At 35.6% G+C, this 22975-nt stretch overlaps 1 long non-coding RNA gene across 1 annotated transcript; it reads left to right on the forward strand.

Moving 5' to 3' along the window:
* Positions 1 to 9922: 9922 nt before the first annotated feature.
* LOC144960581 (uncharacterized) lies at positions 9923 to 13457 on the forward strand. The gene is made up of 2 exons (XR_013642878.1): positions 9923 to 10023; positions 11918 to 13457. It is a non-coding gene; the product is annotated as an uncharacterized LOC144960581 (long non-coding RNA).
* Positions 13458 to 22975: the final 9518 nt, after the last annotated feature.

Genomic DNA, 22975 nt, shown 5'->3' on the forward strand with positions numbered 1-22975 from the left:
GACACAAATATAATCAATTTTATATTGTGGTTTAAAAATGTAAATTGCAATTGAACTAAATTGACGCCACTCAAGTCTTTGTTATTGTTTTAGCCAGTCAATATTATGAGTAGTTCTCACTAAACTGTACTAATCTGACTCTGAACGTTCAAGGATACACATAGTCTGAGACAAGCCATGTACGGTTTGAGACAAATATTGTTTTGAGACAAACCCTGTAAGGTCTGAGACAAATCCTGTGCGGTTTGAGACAAACCTTGTACGGTTTGAGGCAAACCCTGTAAGGTCTGAAACAAGCACTGTATACGGGTTGAAATAAGCCCTGTACTAGTTTGAGAGAACCTCTGAACTAGTTTGTGACAAGCCCTGTACTAATTTGAGAAAACCCTGAGATAGATTGAGACAAACCTGAACTAGTGAGACAAATCCTCTTCACATTTGAAGCAAACCCTCTACAAAATTGAAGCAAACCCTCAAATGATTTAAACAAGCCCTCTACAGGTTGGGGAATATGGTATGGGCATTATTAATTTCTAGGTTAACCGATATTATCTCACATGTGTTCAACGCCAAACCATTCAGAGACGTTAAATAATTGAGTTTCTCAAACAATCGAGAGTTCAGATGAACCAATCCGCAGTTAAATCTGTTAGAATATCTTGTACCGAAAAAAAACACATGGATTTGTGGTGAATAATAATAAATGGCATTTATATAGCGCTTTACCCCGTTGTCACAGGCTCTAAGCGAATATATAGATAATAAATAATACACCCTATACTAGATATAGATATACTTTTTAAAACTATAGGACCAATGGCTTTATGAAAGTATGTAAATATGCTATTCCATAACGATTATGAGATGATGTGATATTGGCGTTGTTAGGGTGATTTTTTTTCATATTGATTCGTTGATAAAAAGGAAATCCGAAACTTCCACAGTGTCTGTTTTGTATAATAAATTGAACCTTACAATTGAATACTTGTCGTTATTTTTTTCTACGAGCTTCAAGCAGTAACATTTTCAAGTAATAATAAAGTAAATTAACATTGTTCATGATTGAATAAATCATAAGTGTACAAAGCTGAGAGTAAAAATAAAAGAAGCAAATATCACTAGCACGATGCCTGAATAAAGACAAAAATAAACAACATCTACTTTTAGATACATTTTCAATCAATGGAACTTTACACATACATAACTCTTGTCAGTATTAATTACACGTTAAGCTGTCACCTATAGGCTGGGTACACCTAGATATTTCTCAATTCTGCTATTATTAAATTAAATCTAGCTATTAATATTTGAAGCAAAAGGTTACAATATCATAATCATCTTTTTACAAATCTAAGCATGTAATTTATTAAAATAGATCAAGAACTTTTGTTATTTGGCTTCTAATAAAGGACTATGAACATAATCGGACCACAAAAACAAACATAGAACGTATTATATTATTGATACTAATGGTTATGATCAGATGTAATCCCTGATGCTTAGAATTTAATGACGTATCAATAATAATATCTTATAATGACATCAAAGGATTGCTGTCATTTTATGGGCGTTGGTTGTGATTTACTGAAACAGTTCATCGTCGTACTTTGGGAAAAAAAACGCGTAATTAAAAAAAATTGGCCAGAACACTCGTCCTGAAATTATCTATCGATTTAAATGAACCTCACCGTGGCAAAAACTCTCAACACGGAAATCTTACTACGAATCCCAGTTTGAGAGTCTCTAGATTACCAAGAAGAGGTTCATTTAAATCCATCGATAGTTGAAGGACGAATTTCCTGGCAAAATTTGAAGATACGCGTTTTCACGGAGCACGGCACAGTTTAATCGTTGAGATTAAAGAAATTACCCATTCTTTACCTTGACGCTCGGAAGCGTTAACTCTATAATTGCGTACAACTAAAGTATCGGTTTTTCTTTTGCACACCATAATTATAGGAAGACTCAAATTCACGGCGTTGGTGCTTTGTCGTGCATGACCTCATTATTATTACAATAATTATTACTTCTCAATATATTCACATAATGTCTGTACTCATTTTATCGTACAAGAGCCATTGTGATTGCATTGTATGAATGGGTCGTGGGTGTACGAATGCTTCGAGTACCCTGTGTTTATCATACACAAGCGAGCCTACAACATTTGCGCGGCAATGTGGTATTTTGGTATGACACTCGCTTTCGGATCGGAAGGTCCTGGGTTCGAGCCTCGCTCGGGGCATAGTTGAGACCTTGGAAAAGGCTCTCAACTCACATTTTCTCACCGTACTCATGTGTAAAATGAGCACCTGGTGGTAACAGTGTTGACTCAGTCGGAAAAATGTCAATATTGCTTACAGGCGTCATGTCTCGTTCTACATGGTACGCGATGATGTTGGTCAGGACCCCTTGTAAAGTGCTTTGGGCATTTTTAGTGGATAATGCACGATATAAAAGCTCAATTTTTTTTTTTAATTTCGCCCGATGAAGCTTTATGATTTTACAAATATTATAGAAGGAACAAAATTAACGTCAGTCAGTTCTTTCTCATTGGGTTTAAAAAGGTATTTTGATGACTCATACTCGCTAAATTATATCAATTATATTAAACTATAAACGTTCAAACAGCTTTGTGTGTTGGTAGGTTTTATCCGGCCAGTGGATGTTGTGAGTATTTTACCTAAACGCATATCATCAACACTAATCTGGAGCTGAGTGTTAAAATCCCCTCTAACCACAATAATTAGAGACCTATCTATGTGATAATTTATAGTTTTAGGTCTAGATATAACCCTACTACTACACACTATAACCATATACAATTATTATAGAGTGCATGCCTAAGTGATATTTACTTTTGACCTGAATTGGCTGGTGGGTATTGATCGACGTGTACATATATGAAGGTCTGACACCCGAATCCATTTGTTGGCCTAGTTTGATATTATTGTTATAGACAATGAGCCCATAATGAATTAGGTTGTCAGACCTGCAAATAAGTGCACGTTCGAATTGACTGTAAGATTATCGAAAATTTTCCAAGAGGCAATTGTCAGTCATTTTGTATCATTAAATGATGGTCTTTAAATGATTAATAACATAGATCCTGAATAATATAGGATTGTTATAATATTTTATAATATGATAATAATGATACTACTCGTATTTCAATAGACAATTTGTCTGTAGAATACAATGCTGGTTGATGTAATTATTAACTTTGCCGGAAGTCTAAAAGACTTTGATGAAAGGTTGACTAAACACACGTTTAATGCTTACTTAATAATGTTCTCGCTTCGATTATACACCAGAGTGATAGTAGTAGTAGTAGAAGTAGTAGTAGTAGTAGTAGTAGTAGTAGTAGTAGTAGTAGTAGTAGTAGTAGTAGTAGTAGTAGTAGTAGTAGTAGTAAGTAGTAGTAGTAGAGTAGTGTAGTAGTAGTAGTAGTAGTAGTATATGTAGTAGTAGTAGTAGAGTATAGTAGTAGTATGTAGTAGTAGTTAGTAGTAGTAGTATATAGTAGTAGTAGTAGTAGTAGTAGTATAGTGTAGTATAGTAGTAGTAGTAGTAGTATAGTAGTAGTAGTAGTATAGTATAGTAGTATAGTAGTTAGTAGTAGTAGTAGTAGTAGTAGTAGTTTGTAGTAGTATAGTTGTAGTAGTAAGTAGTAGTAGTAGTAGTAGTAGTAGTAGTAGTAGTAGTAGTAGTAGTAGTAGTAGTAGTAGTAGTTAGTAGTAGTAGTGTAGTAGTAGTAGTAGTAGTAGTAGTTAGTAGTGTAGTAGTTAGTAGTAGTAGTAGTAGTAGTAGTAGTAGTAGTAGTAGTAGTAGTAGTAGTAGTAGTAGTGTAGTAGTAGTAGTATATAGTTGGTGTAGTAGTAGATTAGTAGATTAGTAGTAGGTGTAGTAAGTAGTTGTAATAGAGAAGAAGAAGAAAGAAGAAGAAGAAGAAGAAGAAGAAGAAGAAGAAGAAGAAGAAGAAGAAGAAGAAGAAGAAGAAGAAGAAGAAAGAAAGAAGAAGAAGAATCAACATTACGGTTTGTAATGGAAAATCTCCAAATTAATATTTATCGCTATGTAAATTACTAGTATTGAGGGAACCCCCAGCCAACCACCCCCCCCCCCCCCAAAAAAAAAAGAAAAAAAAAGAAAAATAATAATAATTTTTCATTGGCTTTGTCAGCAGTTTTAATTATACTTTTATCTCTGTTAAAAGCCAAACTTATGTAACTACAATATTATTTGTTTTTATCTCTTGACACATTGAAAAGCAATTTAAATTTAAGGGCATTTGTAGTATTTTACAAATTAGAATTGATCTCGGAGTGATCGTTCTGTTTTATTCAAATGCCTAGATAAGACTGAGTTATTCAATAAGACATTACGCACTCGTACGGAAAGTAATAAACTTCTTCTTCTTCTTCTTCTTCTTCGTTCCTCTGATGGACATCTATGGCTGCAGTCCGATATCTGCTATGAAGTCTGTGGTCCGCTTTAGGTCCTCAGCCCCACCATAGAGCTTTGTGTTGAGTGTTGTAGGGGTGACCCAGTGGTTCGAACGTTGCACGTTGTATAATGGGCAATCCATAAGCACATGTAAAGTGGTTTCATGGTCGGTTCCACATGGGCAATACGGGGTTGTTCCAATACCTAGCTTTGTAAACATATGTCCTTTTAGTCTATTGTGTCCTGTTCTGAGGCGGAATAGAGTGACTTGGCTACTTCGCTGAATGGCATGGATTGGATCCTGCTTGTTGTGTTCCAGGTGTGTGTCATTCCTTACTTTGTCTATTTTTAGCTTTATTATTTTCTTTTGCTGATGGTAAGTGATTGACGACTTCGGTTGTTCCTTTTGGGCTCCTTCTTTGGCCAGTTGATCGGCAATTTCATTGCCATATATACCTACATGACTTGGAATCCACTGCAGCACAATTTTTCCTGTTTTATCAGATAAGCCCTCAAGGGCCTCCACGGTGTGTGCGGCTTCAGAGTCCTGGTAATTTTCAATAGACCGGAGAGCATCATCAAAGTCTGTCAAGTAAACCACATTTTTCCCGTATATTTTTTTATCTCTGGATAGTTCTTTTGTTGCATTGAGGATGGCTTTTTCTTAAGTAATAAACAAAAGTGAATAAAACAGCTTACAAAAAGCATAAAAAGGAACCAAAAATACGTAAACAAACAAAGAAACAAACAAAAAACAACAACAAAGAAACAGGCTAAAACAAAACAAAAAATCAACAACAAAAATCCAAAACAACAAAACAAAAACAAAACAAAATAAAAATAAAAATAAAATAAATAAACAAAAACAATTTTTAAAAATATTAAACACTAAGATATTGGGTTCAAATCCTTTCTTCAGCCAACAAGATAAAAGCAATAACAACATTAATATATTACATTAAGATCAGATAGAGGAGAGTTAGAGAGTGTGTGTTTGTGTGTGAGTGTGTGTGCGTGTGTGTGAGAGAGAGAGAGAGAGAGTGGGGGGGGGGTATCTTGCACGTCCATTGGTAAAGTGAGGACTCATCAAACATTCCTATGCTGTTTATTTAGTTTTTAAGTTATGTGACCAGATAGACAAGAGAGAAGAATCTTGCGAGTCCCTAAATATTCCTATGCTGTCTATTTGGTTTTTAAGTTATGTGATCAGATAGACGAGAGAGAAGAACCTTGCACGCCCATTGGTTTAAGTAAGGCCGTATCAAATATTCCTATGTTGTTTGTCTGGTTTTATCGTTTTTGTCGTTGGTTGAAGAAGGGTTTTGAGACCAAAACATTCCTTGTTTAGTCTTTGTTTTTGTGTTTTGTTTTGTCTTGCTCATGATTTTTTTTTTAATTTTTGTTTTGTTTTGTCTGGTTGTTTTGTTGTTATTTTCTGTTTATATGATTTCTAAATGTATTTTCTTTAAGGCTGTTGAGAGTATATTCCGTTTTCTTATTACGTTTCGTTCTGTTTTGAAGCTGTGGAAATCTTCATTTCTGTTTATCATATTTTTTTTACATTCCACATCTTCTAGTAGCTATGTATCACTTTGACAAAAATCTATGATATGTTTGTGTAGATGTGAATCAGTCCACAGCTTCTAGTAGCTATGTGTGACTTTGACATAGGAGCTATGGTGTGTTTGAGTAGACTTGTTACAGTCCACAGCTTCTAGTAGCTATGTGTGACTTTGACATAGGAGCTATGGTGTGTTTGAGTGGACTTGTTACAGTCCACAGCTTCTAGTAGCTATGTGTGACTTTGACATAGGAGCAATGGTGTGTTTGAGTAGACTTGTTACAGTCCACAGCTTCTAGTAGCTATGTGTGACTTTGACATAGGAGCTATGGTGTGTTTGAGTGGACTTGTTACAGTCCACAGCTTCTAGTAGCTATGTGTGACTTTGACATAGGAGCAATGGTGTGTTTGAGTAGACTTGTTACAGTCCACAGCTTCTAGTAGCTATGTTTGACTTTGACATAGGAGCTATGGTGTGTTTGAGTAGACTTGTTACAGTCCACAGCTTCTAGTAGCTATGTGTGACTTTGACATAGGAGCTATGGTGTGTTTGAGTTGACTTGTTACAGTCCACAGCTTCTAGTAGCTATGTGTGACTTTGACATAGGAGCTGTGGTGTGTTTGAGTAGACTTGTTACAGTACACAGCTTCTAGTAGCTATGTGTGACTTTGACATAGGAGCTATGGTGTGTTTGAGTGGACTTGTTACAGTCCACAGCTTCTAGTAGCTATGTGTGACTTTGACATAGGAGCAATGGTGTGTTTGAGTGGACTTGTTACAGTCCACAGCTTCTAGTAGCTATGTGTGACTTTGACATAGGAGCGATGGTGTGTTTCAGTGGACTTGTTACAGTCCACAGCTTCTAGTAGCTATGTTTGACTTTGACATAGGAGCTATGGTGTGTTTGAGTAGACTTGTTACAGTCCACAGCTTCTAGTAGCTATGTGTGACTTTGACATAGGAGCAATGGTGTGTTTGAGTGGACTTGTTACAGTCCACAGCTTCTAGTAGCTATGTGTGACTTTGACATATGAGCAATGGTGTGTTTGAGTGGACTTGTTACAGTCCACAGCTTCTAGTAGCTATGTGAGACTTTGTAGCGCGAGGAAAAGCCATATTACATTTTTCTTGACAGAAACAAGGCGGGTCTTAATTCTAAATTGAGCATTTATATAGAGCAATACCCACTAAACGTGCTTAAAGCGATTAACAATATTTCCCTGGTCAACAGCAATACTTAAAATTTAGGACGGGACATGACTCCTGATAGGCGGTATTACATTTTTTCTCGGACAGAAACACGTTGTTTACAGACAGGTACTAATGTTAAACCTGAGACGGTGAGTTAATGCGAGTAAAGAGCCTTTTCCAAGAGCTCAACTATGCGCCGACCGAGGGTCGAACCCAGGATCTTCCAATCCGCAAGCGAGTGTCATACCACAAGACCACATAGCACATTGGTGTAAAATGAGTACCGTTAACAGCGTTGTCTTTGTCCGAAAAATTGTAATATCGCGTAACAGGCGTCATGTCCCGTCCTACATGTTAAATGTTGGTGTTGACCAGGGACCCCTTGTAAAGCGCTTTGAGCACATTTAGTGGATATTGCACTATAGAAAGCTCAATATTTACAATACACTAGAGATCCAAGAGAACATTTAGTTGGGCACCACATGACGATCTAAACTTTCATTGACGACGGATTATAAACATTTTTGTCGAAAAGGTTTGAGAACCACGACATTAGATTGGGGGGGGGGGGCTAGTAGCGCAGTTGATAGAGCACTCTCTTCACGCACAAATGGACCGAGCATTTTTAGTTGATATTGCGCTGTAGAGAAGCTCAATTCTTTAAAAATATAATTCATTCTTTAAGAATTTACAGGGGAATGTGGTTATCGTTGATAACAACTTACATGTGAAGGCTAACTATAATTATGTTTCTATGCAAATATGTGATCTTGTGGTATGCCACACGCTTGCGAATCAGAAAGTCCTGGGTTTGAGCTACGCTCGGCCAAGAGTTAAGTCCTTGAAAATGGATTGTATCCCAAATTCTCTCACGTACTCAGGTGTAAAATGAGTACCTGTCCGTTAACAAAGTTGTCTCTCTCCGAAAAAGAAATATTAAAGTCGCCTAACAGGCGTTATATCTTGTCCTAAAAGTTAAACGTTAATGTAGGACAGCGACCCCTTGTAAAGCGCTTTGAACACGTTTAGTGGAGATTGCTCTATATAAAAGCTCAATTATTTAAATGCTCGAAAAGGTAAACGCTATTCACAAAACCACACCTATACTAATAATAAAGAAAATTGTGATGTCAAAAATCTTGTTCAAATCTCATTGAAAATATAAAACTACTCATACATACCTTGTGGAAATGTGTTCTGGTTTCAGAGTAACGATATCATATATTCTAGACTAAATATATGCTGGTCGTCAATAAAGAAAATACATCCTCGCACTTCTACATCACGTAATTCTTAAAATCTGGTTATAGATTGTATGCACTTGGTTAAGAAACTCACAATATTACCATCCTGATATATAACGACCAACACATAACACTGTGTATAGTCTGGTTATTACAGTTTAGTCAGAATTACTCATAAACGCGGATGGCAAAACAACAATAACAAAGACCTGAGAGAAGGCAACTTCTTTCTATCTATAGATCCTGCTATTAAAATAGTGATGCCACCTTTTAATGATTAAAAATGACACATGTTCATTATAATTTGACCTCCGAGAGGATGGGTACAGACACACTTTCAATTATTTAGGAACCAGAAAAGTAAAAGATTTGACGTCAAGACTTTTCTTATCTATTCCAGTTAGCCTCAACATCAACTCACCAGTCCCGTATGTTTGAGTCTTGAGGGACTGAATTTGGTAACACAATCCTCACGATCTCCCGCCTTTATCATCATCATCATTGCCTTTTTCCCCCTGGGTCAGGGTATAGGCCACAGACAAACAGTTTCCATCCTTCTCTATCCCGAGCTAATTTTTAATCTCATTCCAGGTCTTACCCCTTCTCTGTATATCAGCTTCTTTATTTCTTCTCCATATTCCTCGTGGCCTTCCCCTTGATCTTCTGCCCTGAGGGTTCCAGTCCAATACTTTCTTTGTTATAGTGGAGTCGTTCTTTCTAAGCGTGTGTCCAATCCACCTCCATCGTCTTCTTCCTTGCTTGTTTGGCGAAGACGTCATCGGGTCAGCAGAGTCCTTTCGGCTTCTCTGTTGTCCTTCATAAATTCTGTCATTACAGAAACTCTTCGATCGCCCAAGCTAAAAATAAAAGGATTTGGTTTGTCTGTCTGCGTTTCTGTAACGGTTTGAGTTTAACGGAAAGGGATGTTAACTCTTTGCCAACCCCCAACCTGGAGGACCAGGTGACTCAAAGATGGGGGAATCACACAACATTAGTCGCCTTTTCCGACACGCTGGCTTGGCGTTGGGCGATTATTGACCCTCTCAGTTGAGGGACCCCGGACACCACACCGCCCTTATAGCAACAAAAAAAAAACAACAAAAAACAGACAAAATGAAACAAAACAGCCCCTTCCCAAATTAAAGAAAAAATACAACACCTTAAGCTGTTATATAGAGCACTATTCCCCAAACGTGGTTAACGTGTTTTGCAATGAGTCCCTGACCAACAGCAACACGTACCATGTAGAACGAGAAATGGCGCCTGTTAGGTGATAATATTACAATGTGTTTCCGACATAAACAACACTGTTAAAGGCTAGGTACTCCTTTACAACTGAGTGTGGTGAGAGAATGGTGCTTTACAATGGGCCCCTGACCAACAAAAACACATTCAATGTAGAGCGAGACACGGCGCCTGTTAGGTGATAATACTATAATTTTTTTTCCGACAGAAACAACACTGTTAACGGCCAGGTACTCCTATACACCTGAGTGTGGTGAAGTAATTTGAGCAAAGAGACTGTTCCAAGGATTGAACAATGCGCCGAGCGAGGATCAAACCCAGCGTCTTCTAATTCGAAAGTGAGTGTTGTACCATAAGGCCACATAATCGCCTAGTAGCCTTCGTTCTACTTTTACTTCCCCTAATAAATCGTTGTAATGAAAATGTTGCTGCTTGAAGCTCAAAGGAAATAATAATGATAAGTATTGAATTGTGAGCTTCAATTTATTAGACGAAGACAGATACTGTGGACGTTTCGAGTTTGTCCATTATCGACAAAGCAGGATGAATGAAAGACTACAGACGAATGAGATATCGCGATATTTTGACATCACATTATCTCATTCGTCTGTAGTGTTTCATTTTTCTTGTTTTGTTGAAAAAGGGGAAAACCGAAAGGTCCACAGTATCTGTCTTTATCTAATAAATTGAAGTTTAAAATTCCATACTTACCGTTATTTTTTTTCCTAATAAACACTTAGATAATCACACCTCTCGGACAGTCGTTATAATGTAAACGATGACACTGATTCGTAAACATAGCAAACTACACAGATTTTACTATCCATGGTATGTGTCCAAGTAAAATGTCCACTGTTCTACAGCTCGATTATTAAAACAAACACAGAAATCTATGTGTAAAATTCAACTTTTATAAAATGATCGAGAAAATAGTGTGATAACTAGTCACCAATTTAGCGGTATGAAAACTAAAACAATGATCAGAGAAAGGTCGAATTCATTCACTTTATTGTTTATAAACGACCTACTTTGTTTCTCCGAATACGTGTGAGAAGGAGTGTCATAACTGAAATGAAAAGAGAATTGAGTTGTCGTTAGTAGTGCTGAAGGAAACAAATGATTCCAATGGCTGAGCATGTAAATACAACTCACTCTTTACTTTCTTTAGTTGGTCATCGCCTATTATTATGACGTAAACAGTTGGACAGTGCGTAGTCATCGATAACATGTAGCCTGACACAAGAACCCCCTAGGACTTATAGTTTGACGTCATTTTTAGGTTTGTGCAGCATCTAGTGAGATGATGTTTGTCGTGTTCAAGGAAACAATTGCTCCAATTGGTTGAACTATTGAATACAACTCACGATTAGTTTCATTTTGTGGCCAAAGACTTATCTTTTGACGTCATTTTCTGATCAGTGTCAGGCTGTAATTTAACGACGGCTACGGCCAGTGTCAGGCTGTAAGTTAACGATGGCTACGGTCGTGGCAGGCTGTTAGTTAACGATAGCTACGGTCTTGTCAGGCTGTGATTTTATGAAAACGATAGTACAACAGTGTGAAACCACCGAATCAAGTATTCTTATGTAACTCATAACTTTTATCTAGAATAAACAATTTAGATAGTTATCGTCAAGTTGTCAACACGATGTAGATCGAGCTTGAAAGAAGGAGAAAGGTAACTTGTGGAGTGGCGATCGTGTTTTGATAGCAAGCGAGGCGATTCCTATCTACGTCACGTGATGTCAAGTCGGTAAACATCCTCTCGTTCGTATTAGTTAATTGGAATATTATAAATTAAAGTTGACTCGTTTTTATGCAGATTTCGATCTTCAGATTAACTAAAAAATGCGGATGAAAAACATGGAAGAGTGGACATAATGGACACTGTATGAGCTGACAGGGAAAAACTAATGACCGAGATGTGAGGTAACATAGTTCTAAAAGTTACCTCCCGCAAGTCCCCCCCTCTCTCTCTCTCTCTCTCTCTCTCTCTCTCTCTCTCTCTCTCTCTCTCTCTCTCTCTCTCTCTCTATCAACCCGATGACAATCCAGTCATAGGAATGAGTGATTGAGTGAGTGATCTTCAGCTGGGTGATTAATTCTCACGAAATTCTCTCTTAATTTTTTACTATTGATTTTCACATATTTTTGTGTATTTGTGAGATTGATTAGCTAGCAACGATAGTGCTTAATTCAATTCATCTGTCGTAACTCCTATCTTTTCTTCAGAATAAACCATCTTAATTATTTTCTCCAATCTGCCGACACAATGGGCCCATACAAGATGGCCAACAACTCAATTTTGACCAGGGACTTCATAAAACCTGACAATAAAATTATAAATGAACATTTTCTGTTGTTCTTCAACATCTTCATGATTTTTTCTTCTCTGTACAATGTCGTCATGGGCTTATTTGGATGTGTGACAAACGCACTAAACATTTCTGTATTCACCAAACTGGGATTTCAAGAATCAACAAATATGTCATTTTTTGTATTGTCCACATCAGATTTCCTGTCCTGCGTTACTCTGAGTTTTATTGGAATTTGCAGCAATAAAAACGTTATATTGTTGTTCCAATCAATTTCAATTGACATTTATTACGTGTCAGATTTGTGGTTTTTTTGCACCACGCTTAGTGTGTATCGGAGTAAGCATGTCAGTCACAGCGTTTTTAGCCATCGAGAGATGCTTATTTGTGGCTTTTCCAATGAAGGTTAAATTCTTTCTAACAACATTTCGAGTTAAGTGTATTTTATTTTGGCCTGTTATTTTTGGAGCCGGACCTCAAGTTCCTACTTTTTTGCTTACAATGTGGGATGGCAATTTGATGCATTACGATATAAATCAATATTTACATCCATTTATGCCCGGGATTGGGAGAAAATCATGACGTCCGTTATACTTGTTGATGCGTCTCGAAATATTGGAATGTATTTTATAGTAACAACTTGTGCGCTTACCACAGCCATAAAGTTGATGAAAAAATCAAAATGGAGACGTGAAGTAACTAGCTCAACTTCTGCAGTACAAACAAAGGGAAAGAACTCATCTAGCAAAGAATCAAAAGTCACAAAAACAGTATTACTTGTTTCGTTGCTATTTCTGTGTTGTTATCTCCCCAGTTTGATAATGATATTTGTAATGTTATTTGTAGACGAAATGAGAAGTACAGACAGTGATTCATAAATCGATATTCTATATATATACTCATGGTTCAGTGTGTCCTTATGTTTGATGCCAGTAACATCACATTAAATCTCTTCATATACTACAGCACGAGTTCCAAATTTTACACGACATTCGATGAGATTTATTCCTTTCATCTGCGATTGAGGACGTTTTTCTGTTCCAAGAAATAAGATAGTTCTATCTCAAGGATATTCAGATAGAATAATTCCAGGGTTTTAACGTTTTATACTATTCCAAAATCAAGAACAAGATCATGCACAATAGATAATTATTAATATTGAGATGAGACGTTAGTCGAATGCAAAACAGAAATAACAACAACAATTATAAAAGGAAACAAATCTTATGAAGAGAAAAACTAAACCATAATAACAAGATGACGATTCAAGGTTTGATCATCGTTATAAATTCAAAAAACAAAAGTAAATCAAAACATCGAAGAAACAAAGCTAAGCAAAACTTCTCCAGAAAGATTTAAAACAAACACAATAACAAAACAAAAAAACAACAAACAAACAAACAAAATACAAAGAACAACAAAAAACTCATAATAACAAGCAAAAAAAAACAGCAACATGATTGCAAAATAGAAAATTCACAAGACCTGCCTCTTGTATTAAATGAACAACGGCATTATTCTCTTTAAAGAGTAACAAGAAACCATTTTCATTTTAAAAAGGATATAGAGATGTGATAAAACTTTGTCAACTACTTCAGCTGCACCAAGAAGGAGAAGCAAATCTTCTAGCAAAGAATCAAAAGTCACCAAAACCGTTTTACTTGTTCCTTTGTTGTTTCTGTATTGGTATCTCCCAAATTTGACACTGATATTTGTAAATCTTTCCATCGATGGAATGAGAAGTACAGACAGTGATCCATTAATATCTATTCTATGCAATATACTCATGGTTCAGTCCGTCCTTATGTTTGATGCCATCAACACCACATTGAATCTCTTCAGGACGAGATCCAAAGTTTACACAACATTTAATGAGAAGTACAGACAGTGATCCATTAATATCTATTCTATACAATATACTCATGGTTCAGTACGTCCTTATGTTTGATGCCATCAACACCACATTGAATCTCTTCATATACTACAGGACGAGATCCAAAGTTTACACAACATTTAATGAGAAGTACAGACAGTGATCCATTAATATCTATTCTATACAATATACTCATGGTTCAGTGTGTCCTTATGTTTGAAGCCATCAACATCACATTGAATCTCTTCATATACTACAGCACGAGTTCCAAATTTTACACGACATTTAATTAAATGTATGTGTTTGTTTTATCCGACATTGATGACGTGTTTCTATCCCGATAACTAAGATATATAATAAGGCGTCGCACTAATGGCGCTTGCCGTGAACTGTTTTTGTTCAAGTGGGTCTAACGATTTTAATAGAGATGGTTCTCCATTTCTCTCTGTCCTGTGCCAGTAGTTTTAGTTGAGAGAGGTCTTTGTTGGTATGGAGGTGTCTTGGAAGAGACGGTTCTTGATTTTGCTGGGTGCTGGCTGTTTGGTCGTGTTGTGATGAGTCTAGGTCTATCTTCAACAGTACTACAAACAACACCTAGACACCTAGATAACTAAGATAACAGAGAGCAATAGTGTGATATCAAACAGATGGTTCCACTCTCATTGGAAACGTAAAACCACACTTGTGAATTACTGGATGTTACGGGTCATTCTATATAGCGTTCAAGGATACCGCTTGTTCCTAAGACAGCAGACAAAGGCGCCATAACATAATAAAGAAGGACCCACAGATATAAGTCTCTGGGCTCACATCTTAAGATTACGATGAGCCAGATGGAGGGAAGTAGAGAAAGATCTAGCGTGGTAAGGTGAGTCGGCTAGATGGGACAACTTCCATAAATGTACACCAAGGACTAAACAGTTGATAGATAGACATGATATGAAATTACACAAAAAGAATAATTAGATAAACGTTTAAAACATAAACCTTTATTACGAACGATACTTATGCTAAAAAAGTCATACTTAAAAACAGTTGGTCATCTCCAATGTCACTTACTCATCCTTACGCTCTAAAAATTACGCAAGGACTGAACAAAAATCACTCCACCAAAGTCCGTGGGTTTAGGCACCTGACCACAGTTGAAGACAACTCTAAATTACGTTTGCCACGTTGGAGTAGGTGATAATGTTTCAATTATCTCTCTTGGTCCTAACACTGGTTGCATCCCTTGTGTAACTAATCTTCTAGTATCACCGTGATCACATCTCATTTTCTAGTTTAGATGAAAGCCGGTTGTGAATGAAAGTCATCCATCCTCGCTCTTTTGTATCCCATATTCCTAAGAAACTGCTTAAAAATCCTGCTACCATCATAGTTGTACCAAATTGTGATTTAATTTGTAGCTATTCATTTGTCCTCCGATGGACTCTTACATACACACTTCCAAGGATTTTTGAACAGGAAGAGTAGATAATGTAACGTCTGGAATTCTCAGTCCTATTCACTCTCAATATAATATTTCGATATACTTGCTCAAATCTAACATATTTCTATCATAACACACAAGGAATTGGATCACCTTAAATTTTACATTGATGAATAGTGTATTTTAATTCTATAATAATAATAACATTAATAAGCATATTTATATAGCGCCTTTCGTCGAAACATCAAAGCGCTTTAGAATTCAAATACAATTCAACCAAAATATCAAAACAATTAAGAGCATAAAAGGGCATCAATACAGCATCAATATAAATGTCACATACAATACATTAAAAATTTAATTAAGTAAATATTTTCTGAAAAGATATTATGTTTTCAGGGCTTTTTTGAAAATGTCTATTGAGCTCGAAAATATCACTGATTGAGGTAGACCATTCCAAATCGTGGGTCCGAATTTCATAAGAGACCTATCGCCAAAATATTTAAGTTTAGTTTTCGGAGATTCTAACAATTTTGAACCGTGGGATCTAAGATTTCTCAGAGGTACGTATGGTTGGAGTAAGTGTTGAATGTAGAGAGGAACAGAAGAGTGAAATACACCAAAGCAGATAAGAGCTATTATTATTATTATTATTATTATTATTATTATTATTATTATTATTATTATTATTATTATTATTATTATTATTATTATTATTATTATTATTATTATTATTATTATTAAAAATCAGTCAAGACATTTCATTAAAAGATTAGTTGGTATCGGGTCAAAGGGACACGATTTGGGTTGTAAGGTTAGGATAATTTCTTTCACTTCATCAGATGATACATGATTAAAAATACAAAATTTAAGGATACGTTTTGGAGGTCTAATATTGTCCTAATTTTCCTCATCGTTTTAACAGCTGAATGAAGATCTATTTTTTTTCCTTTTAATTTTCACTTTGTCTGAAAAATACTTGGAAAAAGCGGTTGGGAGGTTTTCGTCAGGGATACTTATCAATTGTATTCTTCGTTTCATTAACTGTTTGAAAAAGAGCACGTGTCTATTTACATGTGGAAATTTTATTGACAAATTAAGTTTTCCATTCGTTATATATGGTCTCCTTGACTATGATGACTTGATCTTTATAACGTGGACGATCTACGTTAGTCTGTGGCTTTCGCCATCGCCGTTCAGCAGCTCTACGGCGTCTTTTTGCTGCCATGACTTTCTTCGTCATCCATGGAGCAGTTTGTTATCTTATCATCTTTCTTGAGCGCAATGGTGCATGATGGTCGAGCATTAAAATTTTCCGCAGTGTGGCATTGAAGGAGTAAGCTGTAATTTGTGATCCATGAATCACTGGCTCTGATTCTACACTGCTGGAGAATCCTTCAGGTTTAATGGAATTTATGCTAAGGGACGTAACAAGCAACCTTACTGTTGGTGGTTTCGATTTGTTTATGGTGAACATAATGATAAAGTGGTCGGATATGATTTTGTCATGGACGGTTAAATTGTAGATTGAGCAAGTTGTAGTGTTTGTTGCAACCCAATCTAAAATATGGCCTTTGTGATGGGTGGGAGTTGCAACGATCTTTAAAAGATTATGGTTGGCTAAAAGATTCCTCATTCGCTTTGAATATTGGTCAGCTGAATCAAAATGTAGATTAAAATAACCTAAAATTTTAAGACGATCAGTAAAAGAAATATATAATTCTATAAGGTCTTCCATATCTCGCAAAAAGCCTGCATGTGTTATTTTATTAACTTTTGATGGAGGTGAATGGTATAAACATAAAAACACAATGTTAAAAGTTGTGATCTTTATGCATTCGAAAGATTTGAAGGTGTTGATAATTTCCGATGTTATTTTATTAGAATGATTATAAATTGATACAAATACCGCCTCCACGTCCTGATGTCCTTGGATGTGACAGGATATTAAAATTGAGAGGCGTTAATTCACGTAAGTTTACTACATCTCCGATCTCTTCTAGCCACGTTTCAGTAATAAACACGAGGTCACTATTAGAGTCACAAATTAAATCATTGATTTGTAAGGGCTTGTTTCGGACCGACTGAGAATTAAAATACATTATGTTTACTGAATTATGAGCTGATGTTCACGTGACAGGTAACATATACTTTATACTATATCAATAAATATCAATTTATCATTATCAGGGCACCAAAATAACAATTAATAATGATAATTTACTCTTCTATAGCTCATTACGCCAAAAGGTCCAAGCACTTTAGAACATGACTTAACAAACTATAAACATTCAAACCCAGTCAAAAGCGAGTTCGAAAAGGAAGGTCCTGTTTTATAGAAAGATCTGTCTCCGAATTTAGTAAGCGATTTTTAGGCACTTTTAGTAGCTGGATCTCAAACTGGACCTAAACTGACGACCTGGGAGTAGGAGTTGGAAAAAAACATGGCAATTTTGTAAACGGTTCTGGTTCGAGCGTGAACGGTGAAGTTTTCTGACATATTTATCCGACTTGCTTTCTCACGTCGACTGATATATGGAACCATCCCGGCAGTCTATTTCTGTACCTTTTGGAGTTTATCAACTGTCCAGAACCATACTGGGAGTGTATTTGTGTACCTTTTGGAGTCTATCAACTGTCCAGAACCATCCCGGCAGTCCATTTCTGTACCTTTTGGAGTATATCCAGTATATAACTGTCCAGAACTGGTCTGCGGATGTCAATATTGACTAGATCCAGATATCATTGGTTTACATTCGATGCGACTTTATGCTCTGTGTTCTAATAATTTCGTAGCTTAGCACAAGAGATATATGACAGGTCTCCTCCGATAGTGGCGAGGAAAGAGCTGCACAACATCTCAACTTCTCACAAAGTCAAACGACATTACACATATTCAGTAAACAGACATGAGACAAAACTTCAAAACGACTTCCGATTAGGAACAATGAGCCTGATTAACGTTACACTCTTTTACTTTTCACCAGACGTTTAGAGCTGTTTATTGCGACAGGCTAACGTGCACTTAATTCGAGGTCATATCACCAAAACTCTTATGGACTCATTGTCATGTCGGAATTACTCACAAATAAACAGATAATATTCCACATTTCATAATTTTGAAATAAGCCCATAGTGGCCTCAACTACCATAATGTGCTTAATAAATAAATGAGCTTTTATATTGCGCAATATCCACTAAACGTGCTCAACGCGCTTTACAAGGGGTCCCTGGGTCCCAACAGCAACATTTAACATGTAGGGACAAGATATGAAGCATGTTAGGCGAAATTACAATATTTCGGACATAAACAACGCTATTAACGGCCAGGTGCTCATTTTACACCTGAGTACAACTAGATAATGTGAGTAAAGAGCCTTCTCCAAGGACTCAACTATGCGCCGAACGAGGCTCGAACCCAGGATCTTCCGATCCGAAAGCGAGTGTCATACCACTAGACCACATAACGGCATATGCGAACAGGTGTATGTGGCATTTATGAAACATCATGGATTTGATCTATTTTCTTTAAGCTTCAGAGTTCTGTAACAGATCCTCGGGTATCATTTATGGTAAAATGTATATTTTCTTCAACCCATTCCCATCAGGGAATATGACTTTTCCAAAAACCAGCTGTCCAATGATTAAAGACTTTGTCTCCACAACAAACCGCATTTTAACGTATGAAACATGGACATCCCTTGGTGTGAAAAAAATCCATTTGACACACAAATCAACAAATGGATTATAATTATTGTAGAAATAAATTGCATGTGTGTAATCAACGTCTTTGGATTTGTCGCCAATGTCATCAACCTCATCGTTTTTTCTCGTATTGGAATTCTCTCGGACAGTCACATCGTCAGCTTGACTGGACTCTCGATATCAGATTTGGCTTTTTGTATAATTCGACTGTGGAGTTTTGTTTGGATGTTTAAAGACGCATTCTTTTACAATCCCAACATTGTGATAGATTCTTATGATTTAGTTACTATATTAACTGGTTTGAATCTGATTTTTACTCAACTGACTTGCTGTTTAACAACCAACATTGCGTTGAAGAGATTTGTTGTTATTGTCTTCCCGTTTAAAGTCAAGCATATCTTCACGGCCAAAAAAAAAACCGTATATGTCGTTTGTGTGACTTTTATCTTTTCTGTTTCAGTTTGTTTTGCCCAATTAACAATGTTACATTTTCAATGGGTTACAAATCCACTATCCACCATATAATGAAATTAAGGAATATATAATCTTTGTTGATTTCATCAGATCAATAAACATAACTCTCCTATTTATCATGTTTGGTATAGTTGTGATATGTAATGCTAAAATGCTGAGGACTTATCCAAAAGAAACTTCAGAAAATCATCATCATCATCATCATCATCATCATCATCATCATCATCATCATCATCATCATCATCATCATCAACATCATCAAAGAACGTTACCCCTTTCACATTTCATGATGTCAACACCACCAGCACTACCAAACCCACAACCATGAGCATTGCTAAATCATCAAACTTAACTAGTTCCACCACGCCAGGAATGGTGAAGAATGAAAAGGTTACTGGGGTCAAGACGAATACAAATGTCGACAAGGACAAACGACTCATGGCTATGATGGCTACAATCTGTGCCGTGATTATTTTGTGTTTTCTCCTGACATTATCAATACCATCATCTTTCATCTAATATATGTAAATTGTCACGATTTATATAATGTTACTATTGACACATTCAGTTTTTTGTTAGAGACAATCAATTCAAATTGTAACATATTAATCTATTATAATATGAGTTCTAGGTAAACAATAAGGCACTCATGATAGATGCGTACTGGTCTCCAAATATCCCTCGACGTCACCAGTCACCAGTGCCGTACACTAGTGGCAAGTCTTGTCACTATGTTATAGACTCCACATTTATCCCGCTGTCGTTAAACCTACATTAAGGACACCTTTAAAAAAAACAAATAGCCTGATCATTTCTTCTCTAGCCTCCAATCAATCAATATGACACAAACATGTCAAGCAATATCAAACGGACTTTGTCTTACTGTGATACACGGAGACGTTTTACACATGTCTGGGTTTTTTTTTAATTGAGTGATATTCTTGGCCAATAATTTCAGGACAAACTGTAGACTTAACAATGTGTTTTGTGTCAGCACAGGAGCTCAGCATTTTATTCCAGATTTGTCAACAAAGATTTCCTCATCTACTCTAAATATAGATTACTGTATGTATCAACAACAAATACATATTTGAAGTTTTCTATTGCAAAATTATCAATATTCGAAATTCATAAAATGGATAAAACAAATCTTAAGACGATTACTTTTTAATTCAATTGAAGTTTATTTTAAGGCTGTAATACTAGTGAATTTCAAGCCAATTTTAAGGAATAGGTTATAGGAGACCTGTTAAAATAAACAAACATTTTATAAAAACACAAATTAGTGAATAAAAGAAAGTGAACATTATAAACAATTTCTTGATTTCTCATTCATCGACTGTCATAAAATTCCCAAATAATATAGGTTATTTTAAATAGATTCTATACGTTGTCTTTGTGTTCCTCCCATTGTCCGAGGCCTGAAACTTTCAAAGGCGAATTTTAATATTAATTGGACCAAAAAGAAGATATTAGCATTATCATCAAAAGACAAACAATGGCAATGCAATTATAGTTTAACTGAAGCTCGACTTGCCATATTTTAACTTCTTCTTCTTCTTCTTCTTCTTCTTCTTCTTCTTCTTCTTCTTCTTCTTCTTCTTCTTCTTCTTCTTCTTCTTCTTCTTCTTCTTCTTCTTTTTCTTCTTCTACTACTTCTTCTTCTTCTTCTTCTTCTTCTTCTTCTTCTTCTTCTTCTTCTTCTTCTTCTTCTTCTTCTTCTTCTTCTTCTTCTTCTTCTTCTTCTTCTTCTTCTTCTTCTTCTTCATCTTCTTCTTCTTCTTCTTCTTGGACAAAACCCCAATACCGTGAATTCGATTATTTGTACTATTATGGTATGCACATTGTAAAACTCCGGTGATTCGATTGTACGCAATTATAGAATATAAATTTTTACGAGCCAAAGTGCAGAGTTAGTGAGTCTTTTGGTCTGAACAAGATCACAGCCTTACTCTGGATAAAACGTGTATTTAAAAGTTTGGTCAGGAAATTTGTCCTTCAAATATCGATGACGTTAAAAAACTCTCATATTGGCAAAAAACAAACAAACTGGAATTCTAAAAGAGACTTAGTGAGGTTCCAGATTCGACAGTTTTTTGCCAAGATGGAAAATATTTAAGTCGATTGATAATTGAGGAATGAGTTTTTGGGCCATATTTTAAAGTAATATAATAATAAAACTAATAAATAGAGGTGCCTAAATGAGTCAATAAAATGGAGATAAAGATAAAGGGAGTAAATCTGACTCATGAATTAACCTCACAACACAAACGACGTTTCGGCCCTTGGCCATTATCAAGTAAACACAGAATGCATATATATTAATATTAGATAATATCACATTAATATGTCTTTCTAGAGTACGACAGACAGTAAACGTGATACGTAAGCTATTACCAAAGCCCGTAAAATAACAAATGTCTTTTAAAATTATCATAAGATGTTATCAAACGTTGTATTAACTCTCCCTACCCGAACACCGACTATCTACGAAGTTTACCCGGGTTACTTTTACCCCATGCCTATTTATTACATTTTTCTGAGAGAAATTATAGGCGTAGTATCAAAGCTAATATTAGATTTTACATGTTAATGGTAGTTGAACAAAACTATCAATGTACATGCTCATTTTTAATACATTTTTTTTTCCAATTTTGAAAAGTAGAAAAAAAATCTCTAGGATTGAGTGATTAAGACGAAGTTGTTAGAAGCAGTTCAAATGAATATAATTAGTATAATCCGTACCACTGGGCTGTATCTTACAACGAGCTAAACAAATGGCCCATAAACCCAGTAGTTTAAAGTGTAAAGGTTAAATTTTAAATTCACTTCCGCTAGCGCACGAGTCCGTTAGGTTTTTGATCGGATGCTCAGAGAATTAGAGTTCGACTACCTACCGAAGTTAATAATTGATCTAGATGAAATTAAGAACATTATTTCTTTTTCTTTACGTCTGTCATGCTTAGTAGGTGGAGTGGGGGAGGCACTCCTTGGTTCGTTTTTCTGAATCTCCGTTGGCGGTGGTGGTTAATATTCACACAGGCATTGGTTAAGGAAGGAGGTACCTGCCGCCATTTTGATTGTTTACAGGACTAAAAGCCCTTTCTAGCAACCGAAAATGTAACCAAATTGTATACGTTCCATTTTTATGATGATGATGATAATACAAATGATAATAATAGTTATAATAATAATAATAATAATAATAATAATAATAATAATAATAATAATAATAATAATAATAATAATTTATAATAATAATAATAATAATAATAATAATAATAATAATAATAATAATAATAATAATAATAATAATAATAATAATAATAATAATAATAATAATAATAATAATAATAATAATAATAATAATAATAATAATAATAACAACAACAACAACAACTAATTTTCTTTAAAAATTACTTTAAACCCGATATTTAAAATGAACCATCTGAGATGACATCAGCAAAGCATCATCTTTCAACAAACTAATGACA

Source organism: Berghia stephanieae, chromosome 15 (assembly GCF_034508935.2).
Source record: "Berghia stephanieae isolate SIO BIC M18660-M18661 chromosome 15, UCSD_Bste_1.3, whole genome shotgun sequence".
Lineage (NCBI taxonomy): Eukaryota > Metazoa > Mollusca > Gastropoda > Nudibranchia > Aeolidiidae > Berghia > Berghia stephanieae.